Source organism: Liolophura sinensis, chromosome 6 (assembly GCF_032854445.1).
Source record: "Liolophura sinensis isolate JHLJ2023 chromosome 6, CUHK_Ljap_v2, whole genome shotgun sequence".
Taxonomy (NCBI): Eukaryota; Metazoa; Mollusca; class Polyplacophora; order Chitonida; family Chitonidae; genus Liolophura; species Liolophura sinensis.
This window is the reverse complement of record NC_088300.1, coordinates 69,349,249-69,371,292: the sequence shown is the minus strand read 5'-3', so window position 1 is coordinate 69,371,292 and position 22,044 is coordinate 69,349,249.

The window sequence follows — 22,044 nt, the reverse complement described above, 5'->3', positions numbered from 1 at the left end:
ACATGCAACTCAAGACATGTTTTTGCCGGATTAACTGACTGACTGACTGACTAACTGACTGACTGACTGAATAACTGGATCATCTGTGTTAAACTTGTACAGTGGTTTCGCAAGTGGAAATCACAATAACCAGGCTGCACAACTTTGCAAGTATGGACCACAAGTAAACTATTCAGTCATTTACTATGAAATTGATACGTTCAAGAATTTTTCACTTGTACGACAGCGGTCAAATTTATTGGTAGAGAAAAACGAGCAGAGCCTTTGAGAAACATCCACGCCTTGACTGATACACCCTCCTGCTAAGTAGTAATTCTAATGTATGTATCCGGTAAATATGATGGCAGCACAATAGCTGGGGTAAATTTTATGAAACGAAACTCAAATTTCTCGTAACGTTTTGCCGAAAATAACGCCTCCTGGGATATAGTGCCATGATGCGTCGTCATTTTTGACAAACTTTATATGCAAACCATGTTGCATGTCGTGGCAAGTTTTTGGTCACGATAAGAAATTCCTCTGTGATGCAGTTAACGAATCTAAGCATTGCTACACCTACCATTTGGCCACATGTTAAACAGTATGCTTTCGAATACAAAATTATTCATTAACTGGTTAGTATTAACGGCGTACTCAAGTGACTGCTCCTTACTAGATGGTGTCCGGTTTATGGGTGAAGTAATCCACACTGCCAGGTTTAAATCACCGACCTTCTCAAGGCACATAACAGACGTTCTGACTTAAGGCCACGACCGAAACAGAGATAGCCAGATTCGAACACGCCATCTCAGGCTACTAACGCACTCCCAGCTCTCGCTGTTGCGGCCTCGGCTTTATTTCACGAAGTTTGTCAGGATGTATGTCGAAGGTCAATGATGTACCCTCGACACACCGGCTTCCTCCTCTTATCTGTACATATGACCACCGTCATATTCTTGAGAAAGATGTTAAACACCAAGGAAATAGGTTGAAAATCAATTGCAATTGTGTAATGTAATTTCTATGTCCAAGTAATTAACATTGCCGCATAAACTGTATATTTATTTATTTGATTGGTGTTTTACGCCAATAAATGCATTACATTACAATCGATGACTTGAAAACACTAACATTCCATATCAATCCACGAAAACTGTAAATTGTTACAAGACATTTTCAAAATTACATCTAGCTAATTTATATAATTGTTAAAAGAAATAGACATATTTTATTAACTATTAAACATGCAGGTGTTTTATTACAGAAATCTTTAATGGTCGCTTGCTGTACACTTTAGCACTTGTGTTTGTTCTGTCTGAAGTCCCCATAGACGTGTTTTTAGGGGATCTCCGTGGCTCAGCCGGTTAGCGCGCTAGCACAGCGTAATGACCCAGGAGTCTCTCACCAATGCGGTCGCTCTGAGTTCAAGTCCAGCTCATGTTGGCTTCCTCTCCAGCCATAAGTGAGAAGGAATTCCAGAAACCTGCGGATGGTCGTGGGTTTCCCCCGGGCTGTGCCCGGTTTCCTCCCACTATAATGTTGGCCGCCGTCGTATAAGAGAAATATTCTTGATCAAGGCGTAAAACACCAATCAAATAAATAAATAGATGCGTTTTCTTCACAAACATAGTATACAAAGGGCTAATGGACGGTTACGTAAGTTGGTCATTTCCCAGTAGGAAAAGATTTATAGTGGGCTATGAAGGCTAGACAAGGTCATCAAGTGATACAATTGTCCAAAATACAGACAGCGATGGCAAACCTGTTTGGTCAGTTTAATTGTAAAGGAATATGAGGTCTACAGGAATTGTTGGGGACACTCCAGCCTGCGAAATGTGGGTCACACAGCCCAAACTAACAGACGGGCTATTATTAATGTTTTGGAATCTTCCCACAGCAAATCAACATGTCCAGTCTGTGGCTTTATTTGCCTATGAAAATCAAATGTACAATTTCCAGGGAGCAAACTTAAAGCGTATATTTACTCTGTAATTTACCAATATGCTTCGAAAGTTGAATAAACAAACATTGTGCTGCTATTTATATCCGGCTGATAACTTATATCTGACCGCTATATTCTCCTGACTGTACAACTGGAATAATCATACATGTGTCAAAGGTACGAGTTCAAAACCGTCGGTAGTCTGGAAATTTATACTTTCGCCCGCCCTCACTGTTTAAAGGGCAGGCCTTCATTGGTGATAATAAACGACAGCGCTCGTGAAGGCGTTGAGACCACTTGTCTTCTATCGATGTGGTGTTCATGTCTCTACGTCACGTGTGAAATAGTTCGTCACTAACTCACAGAGCGTTGACTCCCGCTTCCGCCACCTTCTAAACTCAGCGTCATCGTAGAGGTGTACAATTCTTGAGTATATCGTATTCAATAACAGTCAAACAAAAAATACTCAACACACTGTTGATATCATTAGCAAACAGCATTTGAATATTTCCTTCTGACAAGTCTTTTCTATGTTTTGTATATTTTCTAACTATACAGAACTAAGTGTTTCTCTGATGGAAACATTTATTACCTTCGGTTTCCTTCCTAGATTGTTCAAATTCCAAACTATCATTGTCTTATACAATCGTGAACAAATTTTCAAAATCACATTTAACAATATGAACCTATAAACTGGCACTGAACTGACTTTAGAACAGTCGACGTTAACTAAGGGTAACATATTTGTAATTATTTGTATAATAATAAAAGTACAAAAATAAACAAAAGAAGCAAAGCATGGTGCTTGTAAACTTTCAAAATTGCTATGAAACAAACAAATTTCTTAGGTGAAGTCATTGTCAGCTAAAGATTTTATCATTTAGGTTTCTTCTGTATGAATTCCCTCTCTCCTTCACAAGCAGAGATTAATGGGGGCGATGTAAACTGGTCATTTCCAAGAAGAAGAACTAGTGGGTCGTGAAGGTTATACAGGGTCATCAGGTAATACCATTGTCCACAAAGCAGACTTCGATGGGGAAACCCATTTGGAAAGCTTACTTATAAATGGCAAAGATATAAAGCCTGGTTGAGCTATGACAGAAGTCCCGACAATAGCCAGGATCTCTCTCCAGACCGTTAAATGTGGGTCACAAAGACGAACGACGAACTTTCATAGTGTTTGAAGTTTGTCAACAACATGTTCAATACGTTTCTTCAAACAGCTTCAATTCTCTGTACCAAAACTGCAAATTACAGGAAATTAAATACTATGTTTACTGTATAATTTACCTATAAGTTTCATTGAATAAACAAATATGCTGAAGCTATTTGCACTAAAATCCTACCTAAAGTGTGTTTTATTTAACTGCGTTATATTTTTCCAATAAAATAGTTATATATCTGTTCTTTATTACTCTGTTAATATCATTTGCAGTCAGTGTTTTGAGTTTTTCCTTTGAAAACAGATATTTTGTTCACCGTTCATGTAAAAGTTTTACATAATCTGTAACTATGGGTTTTGGAGGATTAGTTTCAGCGCTAATGGACATGGAGCATTCATTTTGCGATAAACGACGTGGCTTTCCTAAAAACTGACGCATAGATTCCATATGAGCTTTACCTAAAACAATCATCAAAAACTCTAAAGTTGTATGAAGTCCAAATTTCAAAATTACATGAAAGAAAACAAATTGTCATCGAACTAATTTTAGAACAGTGAACATTCACTATGTGTAAGATACATGTCATTAATTATAACTTAATTAATTTCCATGAATAAGATAAGACAAAATATGCAACATAGTATGCAGACGCAGACAAACTTCCAAAATGTGATATGACAAATACAGATAAAAATATCTTCAACATTCGTCACATGGACACTCCTCTTCTGGTCTCACAAGCATGGTACCCTGAAGGTTAATGGGCGGTGAAGTAAGTTGGTCATTTCCCAGCAGGAGGAAGACTAGTGGGCCGTGAAGGCTATACAGGTGAATGAGGTAATATCCTTGTCTAAAAAGCTGACAGAGATGTGGGAATCTGTTAGACCTGCTTGATTGTACAGAAATATAAAGCCTTAAGCTATTACGGAATTCCCAATAGCCTGGATGCCCTGCTCAGGGCATTTTCCGCAGGCCTTAAAGAATTTGTTTGCAGCTGCTGCGAACACTTATCTATCCAGACCGTGAAATGTGGGAATCAGAGTAGTGGCTTAAACGTGAGCTTTGGCTGATGTCTTGGAACCCAACAACAGAGACAAAAGACAAAAAACCGACCAAATTCGTTTCTTTGAAGAGGCTATGCCCGATATTTTTGGCACAAAATCGAATAGCGCAAATCCAATTGAATTTTTGCTACTATTTTAGAATAGCTTAATTAATTGCACGACGGTATATTCACAAGTCATATAATGTCTAAAATAATAACAAAGAATATATCGTATACATTTGTTTCAAGCAATGTAATGTTTCTGGAGTAAATATGTAGCTATATAGCCATCTATCTGTCTACGTGAATATCTACCAGTATAGCGAACACATATGTAGCCTTTACTGGCGAAGTTACATGCAATCCCTTCTGAGAGCGATATGGTGACAGTTACATACAACCCCAGCCGACAGCGGTATGGTGACAGATTACGTGAAACCCTTGGTGACAGTTACATACAGTCCCTACTGACAGCGGTATGGTGACAGTTACATACATTCCCTACTGACAGCGGTATGGTGACAGTTACATACAGTCCCTACTGACAGCGGTATGGTGACAGTTACATACAGTCCCTACTGACAGCGGTATGGTGACAGATTACGTGAAACCCTTACTGACAGAGATATGGTGACAGTTACATACAGTCCCTACTGACAGCGGTATGGTGACAGTTACATACAGTCCCTACTGACAGCGGTATGGTGACAGTTACATACAATCCCAACTGACAGCGGTATGGTGACAGATTACGAAAAACCCTTACTGTAATTGTAATTCTTTATTTGTTTATTGAGGATTTCCCACAGCCCTATAGCCACGAGGGGATCTCCTCAACATCACATCAACGTATATACACCAACATAGAAAACAAAGAGAACAAATGACATGTACATGTACAGAATAAGGTGATGGGAACAAAAAAAGATCAAAATCAAATCATATTACTACTGGGCCTAGATGGTGAATCTATTGGAAATGCTTATAAAATTATGTACAGATTTTAAGATCAACTGATTATTATTCACGCTTAGTTCAGGTGAACCAAATAAGAGTAAAGTACAAATGTGTTTAGAACAACTAGTCAAAAATACAGAAGGGTGAACTCCAGGAGATATAATTTTAAAGATGCTTTTTAGCATGTGCTTTCTATGAGTGGCATAGGCGGGGCATTCAAGGAAATAATGAGATGCATTTTCACATTTATGTTTACATTTACTACATGACTGATCGTCGATAATGTTATATTTAAAGAGGTCACCGCGAAGACAGCGATATGGTAACGGTTACATACAGTCCCTACTGACAGCGATATGGTGACAGTTACATACAATCCCAACCGACAGTGGTATGGTGACAGGTACATGCAATCCCAACCGTCAGTGGTATGGTGACAAGTACATGCAATCCCAACCCACAGCGGTGTGGTTACAGTTACATGCAATCCCTGACGACATATCCATAGTGCCAGTTACATGCAACCCCGACCCCGTTGACAGAATGGCGGCTCTTAACCTAACACATCTCCATAGATATTTAGAACAATATCATAATAAAGGATTAAGAAGTAATTCATGTGTTCGGGAATTAATTAAAGACCACGAAAGAATCCTGATTTTTACTAATGATTCTATTTTGTGTGTAGAATATTAAAGCTGAATCAATACTCTTCTCATAAAGGCAGTGGAATAGATATATTTAAAACACTTCTTGTAACTTATTTATTATATATGTATTGGAGATTATCGCTAGAAGGATTTCAATATTAGTTTGACATTGTTTTTCTTCAGTATATTTCTTGGAGATTATAGCAGATTGATATCACTGTCAGTAGCAAATTCTTTTTCTTGAATATACTTCTTCGCGATTATCGCAAGAAGGGTTTCAATATTAGTACGAAATTGTTTTTCTTAAATATATTTCTTGGAGATTCTCGCTAGAAGAATTTGAATATTAGTATGAAATTGCTTTACTTAAGTATATTTCTTGGAGATTATCGCCAGATTCATACCAATGTTAGTAGCAAATTGTTTTTTTAATATATTTCTTGGAGATTATCACCGGATTGATTTCAATTTTTGGAGCAAATTGTTTTTCTTAAATATATTCCTTGCTGATTATCGCCAGATTAATTTCAAATTTTGTACCAAATTGTGTTTTTCTTAAATATGTTTCCTGGAGATTATCGCCATATTTATTTCAATGTTTGCAGCAAATTGTTTCCCTTAAATATATTTCTTGGAGATTGTCGCCAGATTGATTTCAGTAATAGTAGCAAATTGTTTTTCTCTTTGATAGGCGAATAAGGTCGAAGACATTGTCAGACGAAAATAGAAAAACAAACTTACATGTTGATGTAATGATAATAATGCCAGAGATTCGCCTCACTGCTTTTTCTACTGAACACAATAAATAAAGGAACAAAACATAAACATTGCGTCTACAAAAACGACTTATGTTTAAGCCACAGACATTGTTCCGCGATGAAGCGAAACGTGATACTTCACACTCCACTGAACTTGTGTTCATTCCCATACCGCTTGTAGAGGATAGTGACGATCATGTCATCATCAGGTGATTGACAGGACCGAGACTTCCCCATTAGTCTGTCGTCCAGATTATGGGCGTGGTATGGCTTCAACCATCAGATACACTATATAAGACCCCTATCTTCTATCAACTTCACTTCTCCAAGGGGTCAAGCTGAACTCTTCCTATTTTCCTGTGCAGCGGATTTGAGTGGGAAATGGTATGTTTGTATTACTCCTCGTGTTTTTATTATCATTATTATATTATTTCCCTGCATGTTTTTCTTAGAACCAAAAGCCGGAAGTGATGCCACCAAATACAGCATGCACGTAGGGCTCTGAATTAGGGCTGTTAAATTTTGTTATTTAAAGAAAATTCTGATGCCGTCTTTTTTTTTAGAGTGAGTGAGTGAGTGAGTGCTTGGGGTTTAACGTCGTACTCAACAATTTTTCAGTCATATGACGACGAAGGAATCATTAGGGTGCATGCACGTGTAATGTGCCTCCTTGCTGCAGGACGGATTTCCACCGCTCTTTTATTTAGTGCTGCATCACTGAGACGACTTACCGAAGGCAAGTAAGTCGTCCCGCCCGAGCCATTATACTGATACGGGTCAACCAGTCGTTGCACTATCCCCTCAGCTGAACGCCAAGCGAGGAAGTTACAACTTCCTCTTTTAAAGTCTTAGGTGTGACTCGACCAAGGGTTGATCCTGGATCTACCGGTCTTTTTTTTAGAAGTGTGTAGTCTAATTTTATGACAACTGACTAAACCGGGTTCTTGTTAGCCGAATTATCTTAATTATTGTATTGAAGGCTGGTTGATGACAGCGCGCCGAGTGAGTGAACCCTGCTCTCACTGGATCGGCGGAGGCTATGCTGTACGACTTTAGCTATGTACTTATGTAGGCCTACTGTGGTTTTCCACAGAGTGTATTCTATATTCACCTTCCTTTAAATTTTAGTTAGTACTTAAACACGTAAACAAACAGATTAAAGCAACAAAGACCAATCGATACACTCTTCTGCTCATATATGTTTATGCTGCAATATTCCTACAGCGTAGATTCTAAGCGTTAATAGGTCAAACAGTTTATACATCAATGCCTTTTCTTTCAGTCTCAAAGTTACATTGACAAAACCTCCGAGGCTGTGTTCCTTCAGTAAGTATACGATGTTTTTCAACGTATTCAATTATACTAAATTTCACCGGTTATTTTAAATTCGAGTTAATACTGAAAACTAATAGACATTTGTCTTCAGGTATTAAATAGACTTATATTAAAATTCCTTTAGTAAAATTCATGCATGCTTGAAAAAAATTCTCAATATTAAACGCAAAAGACCATCGCTAACAAGGCTTTCTCTGTCTGTATAGGCTTTTCGAGTGCATTCGATTCAAGGAGCAGGGGAGATACCCACGACTTGATGACCGTCAAAAGAACATGATTCGGTCATTGTGGGCTTCCTATGTTCAGGGCGACCCCACGGAGACTGGCATTCAACTCTTTCTGAAGTAAGATTATAAGCTACAGACTACAAAAATACATAAACATTCCAAATAAGTTATTGTGGTCATGTTATGTGCATAGCCAAATCCATCTTGAGCATTCCGTCTACATGTCACATTATGTGTCATGCTTTTCAACCTAATTCTGCTTAAGCCCACCATTTCAGTCTCTGAGGCATTGTTTTCATGTTACTGTTTATTAGATACAACAAAGCAAATGAGTAATTCCGTAAGTCTACCTGTTTGCAGCAAGCATAACACCATTTTTTGGCATTGGCCATTCTGCCAAGGGATATATAAGTTGCCACCATTTAAGCATTGTCATTAATACAATAATATCTTAAATGAGATGTAAAATGACATGAGATTCCATCGCTTACATGTCATAATTAACCAACTATCACACTGTCGTCGTTGCTCTATTTCACTATCCAAGCTGTAGTGTTTTTATTTTTCTAATTTTCATTTAAATACGATCTCGAAACTCTCCGACTGACTGTTACGTATACTGTCAACAAAGTGATACAAAATGAGACCCAGTGAGATATCTTTCCAGTGTATTATCTTTACAGATTGTTCGAGCTGTACCCTCGCACCAAGGATAAGTTCGACTTCGCCAGAGGAACCGCTGCTGGTCAGTTCCAGAACAACTCTCGCGTGATCTTCCACGTGACTAGAGTTATCAAATACTTGGGTATGGTCGTGGACCACCTTGACAATTTGGAAGACGTTGTACCAATCCTGAAGCAGCTTGGTGGTCGCCATGGCACCCAGGGCTACAACATTCCACAGGAATACTTTCCCGTAAGTAAATTCATCTCTAAGCTCTATTTTCCACAATCTACTCATTCAAAGAGACTGTTGTGAATTTTCAGGATTATATTGACGCAAAGTAAATACCTACGTTAACCACAGCAAACCATTGAGATGAATTAAGTACTATAATTATTTATTCTGGCACCTTACTTTTTCCCAGTACCTGGGACGAGCCATGAACGACAAAATGGGATCGACTCTGTCCACCTACAACCGGTCCACGGAGGATGCCTGGAATGAGCTGTACGCCTGGGTGACAGACCAGATCACCGCCGGCCAGAAGGAGTACACTGCCGACCAGGCCAAGTAAACCGCTGCCAGCAGCACCACAACAATAGGAAATCCTCCCACATACAAAGGCAACAAGACCGGAAACGGACATGGACAAGGCCTGAAGACTAATTAAATGTACGCTAAAACCCGCTGCCCCTTTTGTATATATGTAAAAAAGAAAATTGTTGTCTGTGATGAAGTGAAACGCTAATCTTTTTCCTCTAACAAACGTGCAAATTCCATGTTGCTGCCGCTGTAACACTAAAATATGCGACACATGTTGGTTGGATTAAGCTCATCCATGGTTGCGTTTGTTTGCTTTGAATATATAAATATATATATCCATCTGCTGTCGAATAAAATTGTTGATTTGTTTATAATCTTGACTTTTATGATATATTATGTTCTTCTCTGTGTATATGTAGTATACTTATGCAATTCAAAACATCAGATCCTCCAACTGACAGATCCTCTGACAGGCTAATTTGTTTCAAACTGTACAGTGGTTTCGCCATAAGCACAATTTGAGTTTACCTGGCAGAAGTAAAAGAGCTGATTGATACTAAGACTGCTGCCATCGTGCACATCGTGAGGTTTTGGTTCTTATTGCACACTGGAAAGTAGTGAGGAAAGAAATAAATCATTCTTTTGCCGTTATGTTTTTATTTGATTGATATGTATAGAGAGTTAAGGAATATTTCGCTTATATATAACGGAGGTCAAATTTATGCGTGGAGGGTGGGGAGAATTTATTCACCCCACCTCGCTTGGTACCTGACAAACTTCTGCGCCCAGCTGCTATTTTATATTTAAGATTTTAGCCAAATTCAGTACCCAATGCAATTGTCCAACATCAGAGTATAAATGCAGCAGTTCATATTTATATTTAATATACTGTTACACACTGTTACTGTTATTATTAGGGCTGTAAACAAAACTGAAGACATAGCTTAAAGTTAAATCTGGTCCTCAAACAGTTTGGAACAACCGGGCCCTGTCGTTTAGCAAATTTATAACGGCCGGCCTTAAGCAAAATTTATTGTCGAGTTGTTGTAATCTTTGAGACGCTAACAACTGCTGGATTGGTGTCCTTATTACGCATCCGGTGGGCTAATGTCTTATGAAACGCATATGTATCATGCCCAGTTTTAACAGCAGTTGGACACAGACCCCCATTACAACTTGCGTTTTTCAGTAGGGACGATTGTAGTTCTGTGTATTTTAGGGTGTAAAGTCTTTTTTTGCTGCCAGCCTGCCGTTTTTGGTGTACAAGTGCATGCTTGGTATGAAAATGATGGAAATTGTCTAAGCTTTGGGCAGGTATGAGTTTTAATGGTGAAAGTTTGAAATTCTGGGCGAGAGGACACAAGGAGACAGGTGGTGATGAGGCTGAGAGTGACGTCCCCTTGGCGTTGCTAAGCACCCCTCCCAGCTGCCGGCATGTAAAGGTCCAGATTTTGACGGTCAACCTATGTCAAGATTTTTACAGCTTCTTTCTCTCAGGCTGGGCCAGGTATGCACCAAAGCTTATTGGCCTCGGAATGTTTGGGACTGAGCTACAGCGCTAAACGTTAACATTGTCGCTTATGGAAAACTAATTGGGGTCTGTGGCCTGATCTGTCCACTTGTGCCAAAACATGTAATATGTCACTGTGTGCTCAGATTTGGCAACAGCCTGATAATATTTGGTGGGTACATCTGCGATGTGGTTTGCATTGACATGGAACTTGATTGAGCAGTTTTAAAGCTTTTTAATTCTATATTTTCCCCACATATCCATTTTGTCTAAAAATCGGCTAAAACGCTCTGTGGTCAAGGGTAGTACAGGAGTATAAACAGACTGGAACAAACACAGACAATGTTTCATTGTTCCTGGTTTTTAAAATGTCTCTTTTGGGGCTGACATTTGATAAATAATGCAAAATTTGAGTGCTGCGAGTGAAATTGGAGTATGTGGCTGATAGATAGGGTGGTGTGATTAAGGATGGTCAATAAGGCCTTGCATCACATATAAGGGCCCAGCCTCACACAGGTGGATAAAAACACATCAGCAGATTAATTTACTTGGCTAGAGTAGTAGAGAGGGCCAGTGTGCATTTAATTTACAAACCAAGTCAGGTTCCTCCCATGTGTGCCACCACACACTAGGTAAATGTGCTTCAAATCATCCTGCAGGTCACAAAACATTAAAAACAGGCATCTCTGCTGAAACACTGTCTGCTGTTTTGGGCATAGACTTGAAGTGGACAAGGTAAATTTTCCTCTTTAAACTTAAAAATAAACCACTGTAGGCATGTAGTTTTCATTGTATGTGTATATTCATTCCTCTGACAAGTTACATGTGCACTCACACAGTATGTGTGGCGTTGGAACAAAAATGATCAATTTCAAGTTTCTAGCATACATGTGAGTGTGATCTGTTGGAATATTGCCCTTGTGAAAATGAGTCTCTGCCCCACCAGGTGTCTGTTTTTCCACCAGAACATAGTACGCTGTTCCTGCGACATCTCAAAGGAGTTTTTGTTTTAGTATGTGGCCCAGTGTGGCATCCACCTCCCTGGGCAGCTGGGATTTTTTTTATGTTTCCAATGTCCTCACACACAAGTTAGAAATTAGACAGCTACATATGTCTTTCACATCCTAGTTTAATACCTATTGAGCTTTTGTCTTGGTTTCCCTCTTTAGATCTTGTCTCCCAAACATGGCGTCAGTGAACTTTGCCTGGTTTATGCATATATTGAACTGGGATCTACCTAGGTGAGTGGGGTCTGCTAGCCGTTCAGCTTCCTCAAAGGCCTGACCATTCGGATGCAGTCTTCCACTCCCTTGGCCGACCTAGAATCCCCGTCATTGGTCCGGTACTACACCATGACACATACCCCTCCGGCCCCCCCCCCCCCCCCAATCCGGGAAACGTCACAGGTTTCTCATATATGTACGGACAGTTTGAATGTCCATTCCTCATGCCCACCCAGCAACACCCAGTGTGGAACCTGATTACGGATGTAATTTCTCACTGATTATTTGAGGATTTCTGTGTTGTTACAGGTTAAAAAGTATAGCTTTTCCCCTCTTCTTGGGTCCCTTCAACATGTCTTGGGAGGGTTGCCTTGCTGACTGTCTGAATGACCAATGTGCATGTACTGTGTGGCTTTATTTTTGTAAGTGGCAAATTCATATTTCTCCCCTGTACTTATCTCTTGTAGATGCCAGTGTCACACTTTGGTGTTTGTTATGTGGAAAGTACTAATTTTGTCTGAGGCAACAACACAGGTGGTGGGATTCTTTTGCACTGTGAGTTGAGGTAAGCCAGCCAACCAATGGCAGCCATGGGGGAGACGGGAAAGGGGGGTAGTGTGTGTTGGGGGGGGAGTGGGTGATCTTTTAAAGGGTTTTATCATGTGAATCACTATGTAAAAGGGATACTAGTCTTTTCTTTAGCCCTATCCATGGAAACTCTGCCTATGAGCATTTCTATATCAATTTGGATGCATATGTTTACTTTGATGGTGATCAAAATGTACTTTTCTGGAATTTTGAAACTCCGCTTTGCTACCCACCTGTATCACTTTAAGTCAAATTTTGCACAAAGTTGCTAAAAGGTATGTCCTATATTTGCTAAGTGAATTGTCAGATAAATTACCTGTCTTTTGATATATATTTTGACACTTTTGGCTTTTAAGTATTTTCTTAACACTGCTGTAAACAAGAAAATCTACTTGAAAATCCATAATTTTCTAAATGTTTGTCAATGGAAAATGTAAAATACTTTGTCATTGGAATTTTTTCATTTTTCTTGCAGATATACATACCAGCTTTCCAAAACATTTGACCTGGTTAAGATATTTTGAAGGGTATGTGCACTACAGAGCTTTGAACTTGGTGCTTGAGGACGGACAAACAGACACATTTCCAAGATAGGGGTACCCCAAGTTAAATTCCTCCTACTGAAAAGTTTTTGCATGTATCAAGCTGTAACTTTATGTGTGAGGTTTAGAGGTAGTAAGCATTATGTGGTGCAAAAATGATTGATTTTAAAAAAAGTTGGCTGGTGTGATAGGACACAGACCCCCATTACAACTTGCGTTTTTCAGTAGGGACGATTGTAGTTCTGTGTATTTTAGGGTGTAAAGTCTTTTTTTGCTGCCAGCCTGCCGTTTTTGGTGTACAAGTGCATGCTTGGTATGAAAATGATGGAAATTGTCTAAGCTTTGGGCAGGTATGAGTTTCAATGGTGAAAGTTTGAAATTCTGGGCGAGAGGACACAAGGAGACAGGTGGTGATGAGGCTGAGAGTGACGTCCCCTTGGCGTTGCTAAGCACCCCTCCCAGCTGCCGGCATGTAAAGGTCCAGATTTTGACGGTCAACCTATGTCAAGATTTTTACAGCTTCTTTCTCTCAGGCTGGGCCAGGTATGCACCAAAGCTTATTGGCCTCGGAATGTTTGGGACTGAGCTACAGCGCTAAACGTTAACATTGTCGCTTATGGAAAACTAATTGGGGTCTGTGGCCAGTTCGAGTCTCTCAGAATGTTTTTGGCAGAACGGCACTTAAAGGAATATGCGTGCCGACATAGCCGCTTGTCGTCGGGTGAATTTGTTTGATCAGTGTATTGGCTGCTGGCAGTTTATTTAAAAGATTAAAATAAAGAGTCTATGCGTCGAAAAATACATTCGATCCAATTCAGCCAGATGGATATACAGCCCCTAGACCTACAAATTAGCACCCTTACCAATTAAAGCATTGCTACATCTGGACATTTTGATCCAGTATTAAACAGGATGCCGTGCATCTCCCCTCGCTTATGATCGCAAGTCATCGTATTCAAACCAAATAATTGCACTGGGCTCTTTGCAGACGACTTTTCTTTAAAAATACAATATTCATCTGTTAAGAATTAAGTAGGCATGAAACAAGATCTTAAAACGCTGTCGTAATGATCACAGCAATGGCTCTTGATTTTAAATACTCTCAAAGCAATTCCCATTTATTTCGCCATGTCTAGCCCATGCTGGATGATCATGGGTTTCTCCCGGGTTCATTGCACCATGTCTAACCCATGCTGGAGGGTCATGTGTTTCTCCCGTGTTCATTTCGCCATGTCTAAACCATGCTGGAGGGTCATGGGTTTCTCCTGGGTTCATTTCGCCATGTCTAACCCATGCTGGAGGGTCATAGGTTTCTCCCGGGTTCATTTCGCCATGTCTAACCTATGCTGGATGGTCATGGGTTTCTCCCTGTTTCATTTCACCATGTCTAACCCATGCTGGATAGTCATGGGTTTCTCCCGGGTTCATTGCACCATGCAGTAGAAATAAAGTATACCACCTCAACACTATGAATGAAGTATACCACCTCGACACTATGGGCACACTAAACCGACGAAATCCGGTCTCTTGTGAATGTACATTACTTAGAGTTTTGTTCCAACAGTCCATGTAAATTTAGACAAAATGTACAAAACTTTAGGGAAATAACCGTGTAAGTATAAACATAGCGCATGATATCCCGCGGACGTGTACATACACTTCAGCGACTACTTTTATTCTTCATAAATGTCACCGGTCGATTCCACGAAACCATTTCTGATTTTAGTCAAAATTTGAAATGCGGTCTTACAGCTTATATTTGGGCTTTGGAAATTTAAACTTTGTCCTCCCCCCCCCCCCCCCACAACCCACCCCACCGCGCCTAACCACTTGTCTAAATTTCAACTTCGGTATCAAAATTAGTTTTTAAAGTTTGACCTAAGTCCCAAACAGCTTTGTTGAACCAGGTCCAGGTGGCAAGATGTTAATATTTTCATCTGCGCGTCGTTTTAAACAGCACACAATGATGCTGCATGATATTAGCCTACCCAGTGTATTTACACGTTTCTTTATGTATACATGTATATTTATATACATATAGTTTCTCAATACCTCTTATTACAGGTGGTTTTATTAACGCCAATCAGTATTTTTATATTTTCTACCGAGCGTCATTATCTCTGATGATCACACTTGTACATATACTGCCTATTCTGCTCCTCTTATTGTAAAGACACATATTACACCCCAAGATATTCATGCATATATGCTTCATCAGGAAATAGCCTCATGAGTGGCAGCCATCATAAGTACATTCGTGTGAAAAAACCAATAGCTATGCGAATATACAGGACTCTATTTACATGCAAATTTCTTCGACTGCAATTAGCAGGCAATTATACCAGTAGGTGAAGCACAAGTACTGGTGACCTTGCATGGACGGGAAGGGAAGACACGGATGTCCATGCTTTGGTTTAAACCATATATAACTTTCCATGCAATCTTTTCGACACCGATTTCGCTGTTACTTAGGTGCAAGCTATAAGCGGTTTATAGCCTACCTTCGTAAGTCGGTAAGTACTTTCAATTACTTTGATACAATTAAGAAGACGCGAATGAGCTTTGTGTACCTCTGTTTGATCGGTTCTGAAAAAAGGTGGAAAAGAAAGAAAGAAAGAAAAATCTCTCATTACCATGAAATATCTCGACTGTCTGCATTCTGCATATACTCTTGCCAACAACTGATGTGTTTACAAAGAAATGTATCACAGGTTTTGGCCGTGAATTTTCTTGGGTTTTTCTCTAACATTTTGACAGATATTGCCACGATGTATATCGCCTGTTTATTACACGATATTGACATTTCCACAAAAACTCAATATTTACCCTTATGTCAGATAATATCGCCGCAGTTACTGAAGCGTGGGATTGTGCTCTCCTTCATCCTGGTAATTACAATCTTCCTGTAGGGAAAACGCGCCTGCATTTGCCATTCATCGTGTCAAACTTCATATACTAATTACTGCGACATGAAAAAAAACATTGGTACTGTACAAACACTGCAGTCATTTTTCTATGGTAGGCTAATGTGTTCACATCGTTCTCTGGCGTTTTCCTTTGTTTCGATTATTGTTCAATCAGTTTCTTTTTGCTCAGATCTGAGTTTGTTTTTTTCGTTGAGGTAACTGTATAACTCTGTATCGTGAAATAGTGTACTTTTCCCACCATCAAAACTTGTTGGTACGAAATCATTATCGATCCAGGCAGCCATATATTGGTTGATATTTCACTGTTTGATCTTTCAGTCCAAAATGGATAAGGAACGAGAGAGGATAGCAACTGCAGTCTTCCTTCAGTGAGTGTCAGCTTTATTTACTTGCATTTTCTTTCATATCTTCGTTTGAACCTTTATATAATTAGACATTTCAAGATCTAAACTTTTTGAATTATCTAACAGGTTGTTTTTTCGAAGGGCCAGTAATACAACACGTTAGCATACATGTGTAATGCCATCTAGTTTTTAAAATAACGAACAACGGTAATTTTGAAAAACAACAGTAATTTTGACGAACAACGGTAGTTTTGACGAACAACGGTAATTTTGACGATTTAACATTGCTCATGCAGGCCTAAACCGAGAGCGATTAACGGTTCACTTCAGCTCAGTTCTGACCACAGGTTGTTCGAACGAGAGAGGTACCTAAGGAATGGTCGCCGACCGGACTTGACGGGGCGACAGAAGTGGGCCTTACGGGAGAGCTGGTCCCACTTCATCGCCGGAGATCCCGGCACCACGGGGCATTTGGTCTTCACGAGGTATGTATATACACTGTAGTGCTGTATGCATACATGTATGTATACAGGCTTGGGGTTTTACATCGTACTCAACAATTTTTCAATCATTTGACGTTGGGGAGTCATTAGGCGTTATATACTCCGTCTACTTGTGAAAGGGCGAGTTTATGCCGCCAAGGTGCTGCAGTAACTGAAGTATCACACCGAAGACATCGGACATGAGACCCCAACCAGTCACAAAAAGTCTTTGGTATGTTCCGCCCCGGGTTTGCGCTAGTAGGCTTACCGTAAATCTTGGGACTGCGACTCCATGTAATGAGGCAGTGTCGTCACATGAATGTTGATCTTCGTGCCAAGTAATGCAAGAAGCTATTAAAACATAGTTCATTCAGCTAATTATATCTCAGTAAGTTATTTCATAACTTTTTTCATAACTTGTATTCTACGTACATATATTCCAAACATGCATACGTACATGTATTCCAAACATGTATACGTACATGCATTTAGCAATATTTTTCTAATGTGACCGATGAGGGATTTACTGTGGCAGGGTAGTAGGAAAGGTATACTGTACAGAACCCAGAGAAAACATCGCATATAACATAACACACCTCCTGACCTAAAGCCGCGACTGAACCTGCGGTCTGAGCTGGATTTGCGTATTCCAGTCTGAATAAGAAAAATTTCAGTGTTCAAGAACTGAAATAACAATATATCGATCGATATGGCAATAAAGTTTCGGGAAACGTCAATCAAATTCAACGACGCCGCGATGTGGATTTGTTCAATCTCACTGCTACACTTGATACTCAAGGGTTTCCGTTGATTTTCCCTCCAAACAGAATGTTCGCCAACTATCACAGGACAAAAGAGCGGTTCGAATTCTTAAAGGACACGGATGAAGCAGACAACAAAAGTAACAACAAGTACATGTTCCACGTGAGTCGGGTGATGCGGTTCATAGGGACGATTGTGGACCACGTGGATCATCTGGAGGAAGTGGTGCCCATGTTAAAACAGCTGGGGGGTCGTCATGGTAGCAAGGGGTATGACATACCCGCCTACTACTTCACGGTATGTCAGGACCATTACTTTAGACTTACATATGTTATGCCTTCAGTGTGCAAAACAGTTTTCTTTACAAAGGACAAAGGCCACTATATGGCTGGTATATACTTTTGTATGTATACCGAGAAAACTCCAGATTCATTAAAATTTTCAATTAATTCTCCACCATGGTTTTAGCTGATCTAAATTCCTTTGTCTTATTTTGCCCTGGCCTGCTAAGTAAACGTCTTTTAATACATTGGCCAACCGCAGACAATAGGAACGATAAGGTCGCAAGCTCTTGTCCAGCTGTCGCTGGCTGAGCTTGTGCGCTGTGGCTTACTGTCAGTAAGGTACCTGATTTCTCTACATACTCTCCGATTACCTCAACCCACAAGTATAAACCACCATCAACAACAAGAAATTCTTGGGTGTTGCATTCAACACCTGTCAATGAAATAAAATACATACATCGGCCGTGCCAGAAAAAATATCTTAAAGGAGAAGAAAACTTAAATTACAAACAAATACCAATGAAAAGAGTATGCATTTCTTCGCAGGTGCATGCCATAAAAAATTCTAATATGCTCCTCAAGATGATAAGTTATAAATAAAGTCAGCGCCAAATCCGCTGTGGGCGATTCCATTTTGCCAAAGAACTAGTCCTGAAGTCTTCTGTCTTAGGAGGAGAATTTCCGTCGGAAATTGCCGAAGTGCAGTTCGTACATTTCCGGTAGAACTCTTCTTCACAGAAGGTAGTGAACAGTACAGTTCGTTTTCCGTTTGACGATCGGGAAACGGGAGTGTTGGACGTACGTTCCGAGTTTACACGAACAAGCCGGCAGTTTTGAGGACTCTCATTGGCTGAGAGGCAACACACCCCCAGCATAAATTACAGGGTGTTAAAGTTGGAGGGCGAGATGGACTCAGCGATTTATGCCAGCTTTGCCGTTTTCAGGCTTTACGTGTATGCCGAGGAAAAATCGCAAAATTATGCAGCAGGCACCACCAGATAGAAACCACCAGATTTTCAGCCAATAGTGTCATGTTTTTAAGTTTTCTTCTCCTTTAAATAGGGTCCTACATAATTTCATAAATCTTTAAATCTAAAACTGATATTTCACGCTTGTACATATCTCAACAAAAATTTAAGCAATTCAGGTGACAAAAAAATGTGTATGCCTGAAAAGTACAATGTCAGAGTGCTATTATAAAGCTTGAGTGCTTTGAAGTGAATAAGATTCGGTCTTCCTGTATTTGACTACATTTTCAAGAGAAAAATCCAGCTGTCTTTTATACTTTGGCACCTATGGTCTTGAAATTTTCTTTAAAGGTGTCTAATATCTATTTAGTACGTAAATACCAATTTTGAATAATTGCATATTTAAGATAGTCATCGATTTTCTTGTGCACCGGATATCATGTTTCAGGCAATGGAACATACATGTCATACTATTCCCGTTTCAGTACTTCGCCGAGGCCATGAGGCAGTGTATGCAGAGTAAGCTGGCGGAATGGACGCCGCTTCACGAGAGTTCCTGGCGGGAACTCATGGACTGGGTGACTGTGCAAGTCGTCCAGGGGCAGGCCGATTACAATGGCCAGCACCACTAACAGACCAGCCAGTAATGGGATACCATTTCGCGCGCAATGGCGACTCGGGTCCAAACTGAACAGACCATTGTTATATCGCAATGCATGCGTAATACGTTTGTAGTATCCCCACAAAACGCCATTGCAAAAGCACAAGGGAACAACAGACTATACACAGATTAGGCCCGAATTCCTTTTAGCGGGGAAGGCCTTATTGGTCCAAAAACAGGTCAATTACAACGGTTAACACCACTGATGAATCTTCCAATAATTGGTCGACCCATCTAACGCACCAACCAATCAAAAACACCACCAACAATGCTGCCTCCAATCAACTGAAAACGCTACTGTCCGCAAGCCTATGGTGCCTTCCTGTCACAGTGACATTCAGGTCCTCGGCGAAATTACGAGGTGCGAGTCTCACAAGACAAGATCATTTACCACCAGCTCTCGTTGTCTGCTAAACCATGCATGGAAAATTTCGAACCAGTGAAGAAGTATTCAAACTGGGCTTTCAAGTTTCATGGCCATATATTCATAAGTCACACTTCCTGCAGAGGCCTGTTTATCATCGGCTGTACTTCTTGGATGTCCGGATGCGCTTATAGATTTCACTTCCGACTGTCGTTGGTTATATTTCCGTCACATAAAGTCTGTAATTGCCGCATATATGTGCAATTTAATCAAGTGTGGCCAAAGTTATAGCCATACCATTACCATCACCACTAAAAAATAAGTATGTGTGACGTGTTATTAATGAACACTAAGCATGTGTCACTTAGACCTACTGCTTGTAAACGTGTGACAAGGAGTTACAATTGTAGTCATCACTGAAGTTGTAATAAAGAGAGAGTAGCCGTATGTAATTGTCACAGTTATCATGCGTCTGTGGTTGCCGCGGTAACAATGTGACAGCATGTGATTACCACAGGAACTATGTGATCATGGTTGCCGCGGTGACCATGTGACTGCATGTGATAACTGCAGTAATCATGTGATCATGGTTACCGCGGTGATCATGTGGCTGCATGTGGTTATCACAGTAACCATGTGACCTTGCTTGTTACCATCTAACTGCAATTGTCACAGTAACCATATAACTGTGTTCACCACAGCCTGTTGCCGAGCTTAACAATGTGACTGCATGTGGTTACCACACTCACCATGTGATCATGGTTGCCGCGGTAACTTTATGACCACAGTAATCATAGCGACACGGTTACTGTGACATTCGCGATAACAATAACCACGTGATTTTCGCCGTAACCATGTGAATGTGGGTATCACTGAAAACGTCAGACTGCAAGTGACATACCGCTGTTGAAAAGTTAGCCTAACGTATTAGATAAGTATATGCTCTCATGAATTACTAGTTCTTTTCACAACATCGAGAACTGGTGAAAACCAATAGGCTTTCCATAAACCGCCTACCATACATCCTGTTCAAAATTTCATCATACTGTAATTTCCGTTTAGTGTTTTTTTTTTTGTTTTTTTGGTCCATGAAAGTCTTTGCTTTAACATCTCCTATAACTGAAACTTTCGTCCTTAGTCTTGAGTCAGTAAATATTCCAGTTACTCACCCGCGCACCCCTCCCTTTTCGAAAATTTATTATTCTGTATTACTAGCTACCCGTTGGAGGCTCACGCTGTATTACGGATTAGTAATTCATCAATAATTCAGTCTTTCTTATGGGATACATGTTATGTACGACAAGCTTGTTTGTATTTTCGGTTAACTGTTTACCTGGTTACTGTTAATTGTTGTTATGTTACGTATACGATATATACATGTGTGTATATATAACGGTTTCGTGGCGTATACACAAAAATAACAGACAAAGCTGAATAAACAGAGAAAAGAGAAGAAATCTGTGATTATTTTGTGTACGAAACCCCGCGGTTTATCTCCACACGTCTATAGAACATGCATATTACAGTGAATGTAATATTTAACGTGTTCGTTATAAGTGGAAAGCTGTTACAGCAATATCGTTTTGATTGAATGAATGCATGGTGTTTAACGTCACACTTAACAATTTTAGTCATATGACGACGAGGAGTCATTAGATGTGTGTGTACATATATGCACATTCACATTATACTGGCACCGGGCTGACCAGTCATGCTTCCTTGCTCTAACCTCTCGAGCGCCGAGCGAGGCAGCAGCAGGTACCATTTTTAATGTCTAAACCACCGAAGCGGTAATATGATTTTGAGCTCACCGCACTAGTGCGATTGCGATTGGGTTGTTACATATGTATGTCTGATGATATAGAAGGGCGGGTCATGGCGGAGTGATGATCGGTGCTTGTCTCTAAATCGCTAATACGCACGATGTGTTGGCTCAATCCCAGCCTCGGACGGTTAACTCATGACAATCCCTGTCTTTCACTGTTTCCGAGTTTCAGGTGATAATAAGAGGTCGACCACGTTCGCAATTAAGGCCATGTAGATGGTCGTACATGAAGTTCTGGGAGATTACTTACCTTCCAACAGTATTACAGACATGAAATAATGAATCCGGGTCATCACCAAGCT